At 42.2% G+C, this 12,243-nt stretch overlaps 1 protein-coding gene across 4 annotated transcripts in view; it reads left to right on the top strand.

The window, feature by feature from the left end:
• G3BP2 (G3BP stress granule assembly factor 2) overlaps positions 1 to 12,243 on the top strand; it is an 88,600-nt gene that overhangs the window by 50,743 nt on the left and 25,614 nt on the right. For 2 of the 4 annotated variants that reach the window (XM_080795596.1, XM_080795594.1), the window contains exon 1: positions 2,906 to 3,166. The exons of the other annotated variants lie outside the window; for them this stretch is intronic. The gene's annotated coding sequence lies outside the window, so the exon portion shown is untranslated. Of the gene's footprint in view, positions 1 to 2,905; positions 3,167 to 12,243 lie in introns of those variants that run through there. 4 annotated transcript variants of the gene reach the window in all.

The raw sequence follows: 12,243 nt of genomic DNA, 5'->3' as shown, positions 1-12,243 counted from the left end.
AGCGGAAGGCAGCAGCTTAACTGACTGAGCCACCCAGGCGTCCCGCATTTTCGAAGGATTTTAAAGGGAGTAAGGTGGGATATGTAATAAAGACCATTTGTGGGCCTTAAAACTTAAGATATTCACTCTCTGGTCCTTTACAATGTAAGTTTGCCAACTCATGCCATAGGTCGGTGGTTTTTCTTGTTTTTGTTTTTAAGATTTTATTTATTTATTTGACAGAGAGAGAGATCACAAGTAGGCAGAGAGGCAGGCAGAGAGAGAGAGAGAGAAGGAATCAGGCTCCCTGCTGAGCAGAGAGCCCCATGTGGGGCTTGATCCCAGACCCTGAGATCCTGACCTGAGCCCAAGGCAGAGGCTTAACCCACTGAGCCACCCAGGCACCCTTTTTTTTTTTTTTTTTTTAAAGATTTTTATTTTTAAGTAATCTCTACACCCAACATGGGGCTTGAACTCCCAGCTCTGACATCAAGAGTTGCATGCTTCACTGACTGAGCCACCCCAGGTGGTTTTTAAAGTGTGGCTAAGAGAGCAGCAATAGCATCATCACTTGGGAAGTTGTTAGAAATGTAAATTCTCAGGCCTCAACACGGACCTGATGAATCGGAAAATTTGGGAGTGGGGCTCAGCAGTCTGTGGTTTAACAAGCACTCCAGGTGATTTTGATGTAGGTTAATTTCTGAGAAACATTGCTCTAGAGAAACTTTTGTTATCTATGCACCAGGATCCATTATTAGGAAGAAGAACAATGGTTGTGAATAAGAACCCTAAACTGGGGGCGCCTGGGTGGCTCAGTGGGTTAAGCCTCTGCCTTCGGCTCAGGTCATGATCTCAGGGTCCTGGGATTGAGCCGCACATCAGGCTCTGTGCTCGGCAGGGAGCCTGCTTCCCCTTCTCTCTCTGCCTACTTGATCTCTGTCTGTCAAATAAATAAATAAAATCTTAAAAAAAAAGAACCCCAATCTGGAAACAATCAAAATATCAATGAGCAGTAGAGGAGATAAATAAATCGTGGCAATTAATACTGTGACAGTATTGGGGCGCCTGGGTGGCTCAGTGGGTTAAGCCGCTGCCTTCGGCTCAGGTCATGATCTCGGGGTCCTGGGATCGAGCCCCACATCGGGCTCTCTGCTCGGCAGGGAGCCTGCTTCCCTCTCACTCTCTCTGGCTGCCTCTTTGCCTACTTGTGATCTCTATCAAATAAATAAATAAAATCTTTACAAAAAAAAATACTGTGACAATATTCTACAGCCTGTGGTTAAGGGCATGGAGTGTGATGGCAACTGCTGGTATTTGAATCCCAGCTCCACCAAGCCATAGCTGTGTGACCTTGGCAAGTTATTTCATCTCTCTAAACTTCAGCTTCCTCATCTGTAAAATTGGCATAAAATACTAACTACTGGGGCACCTGGGTGGCTCAGTGGGTTAAAGCCTCTGCCTTCGGCTCAGGTCATGATCCCAGGGTCCTGGGATCGAGCCCCACATTGGGCTCTCTCCTCGGCGGGGAGCCTGCTTCCCCCTCTCTCTCTGTCTGCCTCTCTGCCTACTTGTGATCTCTGTCTGTCAAATAAATAAATTAAAAAAAAATACTAACTACTCTATAAGGTTATTGTTATGCTTAAACAATTACATAAAGTAATTTGAAGAGTGCCTGGAACAGAAGTATCAGATTTAAAGGAAAACCTTCATGTAATATGCTATGCGTCAAAGGAAGAAAAAAAGTCAATGTTCATTTCATAAAAGTTATGGTCTGCTGAAATATTCTTCATGTAACAAAATTATTAAGCAAACTAAGGTATAAACAGTGCAGTTTTTGGAGGTTCAGCTGTTGTCAGTGTGTCTGTAAACCTTGGTTTTCACACGTGGAAAATGCCTTAAAACTGTTCTTGAAACTGATGAAATGTCTATTCCCCCATCATGTTTTGTACATGGGCATGTAATAAATGTGTTTTCCTGTTCTAATTGCCCTTTCATTTCTTCCATCATTTTTTCAGCCATTCCTTCCAAAACTGCCTCTGCTGTCTTGGTATTCTTGGGAGCAACCTTGCCAGAACGAAGGTGCGAAGTGGCTTCCTTGACTGTCAGGAGATTTGGCTTTTTCCATGAATCAAGGTCACGAGAGTCAGTTTCTAGTGTTTTCACAGCTTTGCCCTGGGGCCAAGTGTGGGCCTAGATCTAGGACAGGGCTGTAATCCTGGTATCTCCTGGGATTTCAGCCTTTTAGCAGCCTTAGCATGTAAAACGCTTAGTATGTATTTAGCCACAGCTAAATACAAAACATGCACACAAAGAAATAGATTTCTTCCCCGTCTGTCCAGGCCGCCTCCTGTTCCCCTACATCCCAGGGCCTAGCACCTAGCAGGCTCCAGGACATACACTGCGCTCAGCTGTTAGGGTGAATTTGACCTTCTCGGTGGAGTTTTCATACCTCCATTTCCCAGGATGGGTTCATACACAATGTAGGTGAGTTTAGGGTGCAAACGGCTGAAACCACTGGCTGCGTTTTCTGGTCTCGAGTAGCAACCTGCAGACACCTGGTTCAGAGAGAAAAGGACCGAGGTCCTTCCCTCTTAACAGTAATAACCGAAAGGGACCAGAAATCTCGCTCTCCCGCAGACGCCGCCAAAGACACGGCGCTGCGGTCAGCCGGTTCCTGTCGGGTCGCGGTCTCGAAGGGCGGCGAGGCCAGCGCCGTAGGGCAGCAGAAAGGCAGCCTCCTTGTGACGTCAAATCAGCGGACTCTCGCCGCGGCTTCAGGCCGGTTCCGGTTCCCCGGCTCTCTGGGCGCGAGAGTACGTGAGCGCGGCGGCGTTCTGCGCGTGCTCCGCAGAGAAACGCGAGAAGGTTGGGTCCGGCTCGCGAAGGAGATGCGTGATTGGCTGAAGCCGTGCTGGGGGGTTCCCCAGCCCTTTCGGCAGGGGTAAAACAATAAGAGGGGGCGGCGGCAAAGGGGGCGGGACGTCCGTGTTCCTTGTCGCTCGCCGCAGCGCCTGGCGCCCGGGAAGAGGTGGTTGTAAGGAAGACGAGCTCGCGGCTCTCCGGCTTCCGAGACTTGCGGTTCGTCGGAGGGAGGGGGCGGCGAGCGAGAAGAATCCGCTGCGGCCGGTCCTCGGCGACTCTCCTGCTGACCTCCGCGCGACGTACCCGCCGCCGCTGTTGGTTGGAGGTGTGTACGGGGGCCGGGAAGGGAGGTCGGTGTGGTGGTCGGAAGGGGACATTCCGTTCGCGCGCCGGGGCTCGAGGCAACCGTCCTGTGCGGGAGCCGTAGTGTCGGAGGTGGTCGCGGCGGAGAGAGACATTGTTCTCGCCGGCTGCCTGCGCTGCCGTGTGTGCGCGTTAGGAGCCAAACCTTTCCTCTCAGGTGAGGATGGGAGGCCGCGTGGGAAGGGAGGAGACCGGCGCGCGTGCTGCGGACGGAGGGCCCGGAGGGCACAGGTGGGGCCCGGATTTGTGGGAGATGAAGTGGCGAGCTGGGAACGGGGCCGCAGCAGCCCCCGGAGGCGCGCTGGTGCGGGCTGAATGCGGGACGTGGAGCAGCCGGCTTTCCGGAGAGGAGGTCTTAGGGTGGGGAGCCCACCAGCCTTGTCTCCGAGTCGTCTGCGTCTCTCGTTCCCGGTTTCAGGGGAGCGGGGAGGCCGTCGCCGCCCCGCCCGTGGGGGAGGGGAAAATAGGCTGTGTCGGCGGAGGCAGAAGCGACGCAGATGCGAAAGTAGCGGCCTCCGGGCACCATTTCTGTGCACCGACACAGAATCCGGGTTTGAAGGCGGCCGCCGCTTCGCTTACCCGGTACCTGGAGTTCCGCGGTCTTTGGACGACCCCCACCCCCCGGGGGGGGGGTTATCCCTAAAGTGTTCAAAAACCCAGGCTGTATGTAACATACACCTTCTTCCTGCTCTTTTTATGCAGACAGTTCTGTATTGACCCAGGAATAGGAAAGATGTTTGAGTGCTTCGGGAAATGGGTTTCTTCCTGTTCCCCCACTTTGGGGGGAGGCGGTGGGAAGGATGGTCAATGGGAAGACCATGAGCTTCCTAGATTGTGTTGATTTTTGTTCGTCGAATCTGATAGAATTTTATCTGCGTCTTTAAAAGCAGATTTTTTAAGATGGCTCTGTGCCGATTTGGAGCGAATATAGATTTGCATCTAGTTTTCCGCATAGATCAATTTTTTTTCCCCCAAGGCATACCTAATTTCTTAACAGTTTTTTTTTTTTTGTTGTTGTTGTTGTTTTGTTTTTGTTTTTGAGGGTAGGTGCCTTTGCTCCCTTTAAAAAACAACGACAACAAAACTCGTGGACCGAAGCTGCGGTGATAGCAGAGTTGACCCCCCTCTCCCCAAGTTAAGATTTCAACTTGGGTTAAAATACTGTTTTTAGGTTCAAGGCTCTACACACCGTGCTAGTCTTCCAATTGCTAGCATTGCCTGTACCTGGAACCGGGAACCATCAGCTGCACTTAGGGAGCCCCGTATGTTAGAGGGAAAGGAGATGGGAATTCCTTGTCTAGCTCCATATTTGGCAGTTAATATAGCCTTGGACATGTGAACAAAGTTTCTAAGTAAACGCTTGGCCCTGTTAGTATCCAGTGGTCCTTTTGATGTCCAGAATTCCTGGTTTTCAAAGATACACGGTATGATTAGTTTGAATTTCTTAGAACTGGATTATGTTTTGGTTTCTTTGGTGATATTACCTTCCTGTTTTCTTAAATTTGGGGGATTAGTCACGTGTATTCCTGTGTTACGATTTAGTCTCTAGAGGCTGTTTCATTCTGAAAGGCTATAAGGAATTGGGAGGATAAGGACTTCAAATGGGTTGCTTATTAAGAGTTGTTATGGTTCCGGTTTTTAAACATTTCGGGTTGAAATATTAGTGGTCAACAAGTCTTAAGAGTGGAGAGAACCAGAATATTTGTGGGGTACTTAAGAATCAGAAGTAGAAGAAAGGAGAAGAAATAAAGTCTTTAAATAATTTGATATTCTAATTTAGCGTTCACTAGTAGTTTGATTCTTGAGTTTCAGTGACATTCACCCTGTTGGTAGCAGGAAATACTCTTTATCCATATTTTGCTTATGAGAAATCAAAAACGAAAACTTCTATATCAGTGGCTGAAAATCTGTAAATACTAATGGTGTGTTTAGATTTTTTTTTGTTTGTTTTTTTGGTGTGTTTAGATTCTTAACAGCTTTCTTTATCCTGCGAAATTGTTGCTGTTGATTACTCATTATCAGGATTGAGCATTAATTCTCTCTTAGGTTACTTTAAGACTTCCCCACATTTTACGCTGAGTTGATACAAAGGTGGAGAATGACCCCTTTTCAAGGCTGGGTTTTGTAGGTACAAACTTAAGGGTTGCTTTTGAATTTAAGTTCAGTAGAATTTAATTGACAAACATGACTTAGTTACTCTCCATTGATTGACGCTTGTTTAAGATAGCTGCTAGGACAAATTTGGTTCTTATCCCAGAACTCTGGACTGGCTTCGGAAGCAATAGAAGTTGTTTCATGACGGCTGTTCATATCTTCAGTTTATTCATATCTTTTAATTTCTAGATAGTTTACCTTATTTTGGTACATCACTGTAGATATTTTGGGATGACTCTTGGATTTTGTTTTTGTTTTTTTTTTTTTTTGTATTATGTTACTGCCCTTTTTCACTTAACCCAACAGTATCAAATAAGCTAGTAGTTGGACTTCAAAAGATTTTTATATTTGCATCCATAGCTGTTCTTTTTAAGTGTTTGTTCTTAATCAGGTGTAGTGAAAATACCACTAGAGACAGTAGACCTGATTTTAAATCCTCTTATAACTCTGAGGACCTTCTAAACTCCTTTCTTTAGGCTCTCTAACCATCAGTTTCCTTTTCTCCAAATGAAGTTAAGTATCCTATCTATTTCAAGGAGATAAAGGAATATGTAGGTTACTTGTTAAACTTTAAAGGGTAATATAAATATATGCTTTTATTTTCATGGCACAGCTTTTCCTTTTCATAATGCTTGGTCAATTTTCAGAGCTTCTGAACTTCAAAGTTTGCCTCCTTCACTTTGGGGTCTGAGAAAAGTCTTACTTAATCTACAGCTACCTTTTATTTATTTCTACCACTGGTGCTTAGATCTTGTTTGTGATATTTTCATTCCGTGGTGTGCCACAACAAATTAAAGGTTTCTGCTTTTTTTTTTTTTTTAAGATTTTATTTATTTATTTGACAGAGATCACAAGTAGGCAGAGAGGCAGGCAGAGAGGGAGGAGGAAGCAGGCTCCCTGCTGAGCAAAGAGCCCAACACTGGGCTCCATTGGAGCACCCCGAGATCAGGAAGCCAAGGCAGAGCCTGAGCCCATTGAGCCATCCAGGTGCTCTGAAGGTTTCAGCTTTAAATAGCTATTCATCGTTGGGGGCGACTGGTTGGTTCAGTTGGTAGAACATGGGACTCTTCATCTAACAGTTCTGAATTCCAGCCCCACGTTGGGTGTAGGGATTACTTAAAAATAAAAAATCTTACGGGGTGCCTCGGTGCCACGGTGTGGCTCAGTCGTTAAGTATCTGCTTTTAGCTCAGGTCGTGTGGGATTCAGCCCAGCATTGGGATCCCTGCTTGGTGGGGAGACTCCTTCTCCCTCTCCTACTCCCCGTGTGTGTTCCCTCCCTCTTCTCTCTCAAATAAATGGATAAAATCTTTAAAAAAATCTTTAAAAGGTTCATTGCTGTTTTGATTGGTGAAGACCTCTGTAGTTTCAGAAAGCCCCGGTTTTAATATGTGGTTAGGTGTGGAGATTGGGAATAGTCCGTGGCTCAGTGAGAAATGGTCTGGGCCTGACTAGTGTGACCCCCAGCTCTGAGTAAGGGGCTCTAGAGGGGAAGGGGAGTTAAGTATCCAATAGTAGAGATAAGCTGTGTCCTAGCATAGACCATAGCCTTTGGTAACATAGTTTCTTTATTATAAAGAAATGCATCCTGTTCCTAGAGATCTTTTTTTTTTTATAGAAATCAAGATACAGTACATGTAACTTTACAGTGCTGAAACAAGAGTTTTGTAGATTTAAAAATTTTTGTAATTTTCTTATTTCCTGTTTCTTGTTTTTGTTTTGTAAGGTAACATAGAATCTCAGCTTCTCAGCAATTTTCATTTTGGCTATTTTTTCAAAACATTGAAATGGCCATCAAAATAAGACATGAAATTTCACGTCAGTAATTTGCCCTGAGTGAAATTCCTCTCTCGATTCCCCGACCCCCAACTGCTTGACCAAAGATGCTACAGTTATCACTCTTTATAAATGGTGGTCAGGACACTCGAGGCTCCTCAAAGAGTGAATTTTTGACTGTGCATTTTGATGTTTATATATTGTGGTTGCAGCCAGGTGTTTGAAGTTAACAGTAATAGTTAGATTTTATGATTTATGTTGATCTAGCCATTTTATCAATGTATGGAGAAGTTTCTTTAATGAGAATGGAGATGCCATCGCAGAGATCCCCAAGATTAAAGAGAACTGATGGAATACGACATTATTTTGCTTGTATTACCATGTCTTTTGAATTGTAATCTGCTCTGAAAACTATTTTGCTGTGGTAGATCTAAAAAATTAATTCATTTTCTTGTCCAAGTGTATACATAGCCTTTACATTATTGAAATCATACCTTGTGGGGCGCCTGGGTGGCTCAGTGGGTCAAAGCCTCTGCCTTCGGCTCAGGTCATGGTCTCGGGGTCCTGGTATCGAGCCCCGCATCAGGCTCTCTGCTCGGCAGGGAGCCTGCTTCCTCCCTCTCTCTCTCTGCCTGCCTCTCTGCCTACTTGTGATCTCTGTCTGTCAAATAAATAAATAAAAAATCTTTTAAAAAATCGTAAAAATAAAATTGTATTAAAAAAATCATACCTTGTAAATTTTATACTGTGTTTAGTGTTTTCTTCGATGGTTTTAATGTCTTTGATAGTATTTTAATGACTGCATATGAGTTGATGTTTTATGTTATAGTCTGGGCTCAGTTTATTAGATATTTGTTTCTAAGACCGTTAATACCAGATTACAAAAAAATTATATCAAATAAGCATATCAGATGTTTTTAAAATCATCTTTTAGAAACCTTGGAGAGTGTACCATAGAATCCTAGGCAATAAGCTTTTCTTTTATCTTTTACTTTTTTATTTTCCAGTGAGTTTTTCTTTACTACTTATTCTGTAATTGCTCAGTTTTAATTCCAGCATGGTGTTAGTCTGTTTTCCCCATCTCTCACCCTCCTCAGTCCCATCTTCAATTAGTTGGTAATATTTAAACACACTTAAACTTGAACCATAAATTGTCACTAATGTAGGCATAATGTCAGGGATTGCCTTTTTGTTTTACTACTAGTGGTGAATGAATTCTCACACTCTTGGCCTTTGTTCTAGAGTTATGTTTTTTTCTCTTTCTTTCTTTTTTTAAGTTTAATTATTTCTTTTAGTAATCTACACCTGTGTGGGCTCATACTCAAAATCCCCAGATTGAGTTGCTTGTTCTACTGACTGAGCCAACCAGGCACCCCTAGAGCCATGTTTTCTAACCAGTAACATACATGTATCTGTTAGAAGGTTATCAGAAATTAAATGAAAATTTTAGAGTAGGATTTAATGTTTTACTGGTGGTGTTAAGAATTGGTATATAGCTTGCACTGTTTTCTCTTTCCTCTGGACCCATGAGGTTTTTTTTGTTTTGTTTTGTTTTTTTAAATCATGCTTTTTTCCAAAGATGGGGTTTGTAAATTATTCTACAGTTTGATTATTACTTTTGTGGACAGTATTTTGTCCACATTTATAACTTATTTTCCCCTATTTTAAATGAGTGCATAATTTTCTATTTTATAGCTTTCCATTTTCCTGTTGATGGACATTTAGACTGCTTTATTTTCCTTTGTGGCAGTGAAACAACTTTGAATATACATCTTTGTGAAATTGCATGTCTGTTTCTTTGTAGTGTATCTTAGAAGTGGAATTATTGGTTATATGCTTTCATTTTTAATCAATTTTATTAAAACCATAAAATTACATCTCCAAAAGGTTATAACAGTTTATATTTTCACCAGCACTGTGGAAGAGCCCATTAACCCCTACCCTTAACAGTACTGGATATTACCAGTAATTTTCATTTTTGTTAATTTTATAAGTAAAAGGTGTCAACTTTGAATAAATTGCCTTTTTTTGAACTGGATATTCTTGATTTCAGGGTATCATGGTTCCCTTACATTGCGTTAAGGAGTTTTCCATAAATGTTCATGAAATGATTGACATAATGAAGCATCATTGTATTGCTAAATTTAAAATTTGAGGAATAATTTACTAGTAGAGATCACTCTTCTTGTGCAGTTTAATGACTTTAGACAGACCTAGAGTCATGGAACCACGACCAAAAACAATCAAGATAGTAAGATAATCCCATTACCCCAGAAGTTCTCTCCTGTTCCTTTATAGTCATTTCTACCTCCAGCCTTTGATCTCATCTAACCCTTTAGTTTTGCATTTTACAGAATGTTCTATCAGTAGAATCAGGTAATACCAACTTTTTAGCTTTCAGTAATGCTTTTTTTTTTTTTTTAAGTTATTCGAGATCGGGTTTTTTTCTGGATACAAATCCTTTATCGGATATGTATTCTACAGATACTTTTTTCAGACTGGCTTGTCTTTTCATTTTCTAAATGATGACTAAATGAAAGGTTTTACATTTTGATGGAGGTCCAGTTTGCAGGGTTTTTGTTTTTGTTTTTTTTTTTTTCCTTTCTTTTTGTGTCTTATCTAAAATCTTTACTTAATCTAAGGCTAGAAAAGTTTTCTTCTAGAAACCTAAAGTTTTAGGTGTTACATTTGTCTGCGGTCCCATTTCAAAATAATTTTTGTACGTGGGTACCAAGTATGAGTCAGACTTCCTTTTGTTTTTAATGTGCGGATGTCAGGTTGTCCCCAAATCATTTGTTGAAAAGATAAAATTACTTTGAAAAGAAATTGGCTATATTGTGTGGGTCTGTTGTAATGCTCATCTGGGGGGGGATTTCTAAAATTTCTAAAAGTTCTTAAAGTTATTTGTGCCAAAACTGCTATACTTGATTTGTTTGGACCTTTAATCTCAAAACTCTCTGACTTCATATTACAGGAGTAGTAAGTATTCTTGCAGATGACTGTGTACGAATATACATTTACATATAAATAAGCACAGGACTGTAGCTGGTGGACTTTATTTTTATTTTAAAAGATTTTATTCATTTGAGAGAGAGACAGAGCACAGGCAGAGGGGGAAGGGCAGAGGGAAAGGGACAAGCAGACTCCCAGCTGACCTCGGAGCCTGACATGGGGCTCGATCCCAGATCCCGGAGATCATGACCTGAGCTGAAGGCAGGCACCTAACCATCTGAGCCACCCAAGTGCCCCAGTGATTGACTTGAAAGGTAGCTTGAGGTGGCCTGGGTAGCTCAGTCATTAAGCGTCTGCCGTCCGCTCAGGTCTGGGATTGAGCCCATCATCTGACTCCCTGCTTGGTGGGAAGCCTGTTTCTCCCTCTCCCACTCCACCTGCTTGTGTTGTCTCTCTGGCTTTGTCTGTCTCTGTCAAATAATTAAACCTTAAAAAAAAAAAAAAGGTCATTTGAGATTGTATGCCTAATGTGTTTATTCATTAACATTCCTTCATAGTTTTGTTCATTAGCTGTTGAAGTATCTTTGTAGTTTAGTTGTTGCTTCTCTTAGGGCTTTAGTATCAGAATTGTTGAGCAGATTTTTTTAATCCTATTATGTGCACAGCGATGGTGTATGAAAGATTATGTCTTGAGTATCTCCTGGAGGCATAACACTGCTGTGCTTATGCTTTTAGCATTAGCATGGAGGAGCCTTCTGAATAGGGGAGGGATGTGCCTGTGCTCTTGTACATATATTATTAGGATTGAGTGCATTAATAAGAGCTAAAGAAGACATCTGCCATACTAAGAGGAAGAAATGGTTAATCCTTCTTGGTGGACCCTAGTTAGGAAAACCAGAGGTAGAATTGGAATGAGATCTTGAGCAGGCTTTTGAAGAGTAAACAGGGGCAGGATTTGGTGGCGTGAGGTTTTGAGGAGATAGTCATCCCTAAAAATTTTCTTTTAGCTTTGGCTTGAGATACTTATTCATTCTTTGCATGTCCAGTTTTTACGCCTGTTCCAATTTTCAAGTGGTATATTCTTTGTGATAGGGCTGTAGCATTTATCACATAGTTGTGTGTAGGAATTTTGTCTCCCACTGGAGTTTAAATTTCTCTAAATTTCTCTGGAGCAGCAGATCAAGTCCTTCATGTTCATTGTTTTTCCTTGAATAGTTCCTGGTACATATATAGTAGACGTTCATGGAATATTGGAAGCATTTGTGTTTCCCACCTATTCATCCATCTTAGGTTGAATGAAATAAAACAGTGGCCTAAAGAATGAAAATTGCAGGTTCAGGGAATGGTGGTCAGGGGCATAGTGTTCTTTGGACACAGAATTTGTTACAGAGGTGAAAAGTGTGATGGGAAATAAATTTGCAGAATTTATCAGGACCATGAATGTCAGACTGGATTTCTGTGGCGTGCCTTATACTTCAAATTAAATGCAGGTGTTTGAATTTTACTCTATTAATGTATTCTGCACATGATAAAGAGGCTTGGAAGATTAGAGGAAGATGTAGAGTGTAAATTCAGTGGGAGTGGAATTGGGACGAATTCCGAGAGACTTTTGAGTTGTCAGGATTTCACAGATTGAAGCTTAAAGAAGGAAAGTCACTTAGGACTGAGCATTCTACCCAAGAAGATGGTGGCATCATTAACAGAAATACCCAAAGCATTTTGAGGGATGCATATATTGGTATCTTGTGAGGGCATGTATGGATATTCAGCATGGGGTTAAAATGTAAAATTTGAGTTCATGGTAGAGACTAGATTTGCATTTAGGTAGATAAGAGAGCTAAAGCCATTAGACTCTGAAATTGCCAGGTTAGAAGACAGAACTTTGAGAACTTCTGCATTTTGGTGAGACGTTGTGGTAGAAATCTAGAAGCATTAGGAGGAGGTTATCAACAATGCTAATGCAGACAAGTGGAGGACTGGGAAGCCACTGGATTTTTTAAGAATTGTGATTTTCCAGCTCTCCGTGCCAATGTGCTCTTGCAGACATGAAAACCCGCTGGACTTTGTGCAAGAAGCGTAGCAAGCACGAACCCCACAAAGTGACACAGTACAAGAAAGGCAAAGATTTTCTTTATGCCTAGGGAAAGTGGCGTTATGA

This window comes from Martes martes (genome assembly GCF_963455335.1).
Source record: "Martes martes genome assembly, chromosome: 2".
In the NCBI taxonomy this organism is placed as follows: domain Eukaryota; kingdom Metazoa; phylum Chordata; class Mammalia; order Carnivora; family Mustelidae; genus Martes; species Martes martes.
This window is presented reverse-complemented; position numbering and strand designations above follow the sequence as displayed.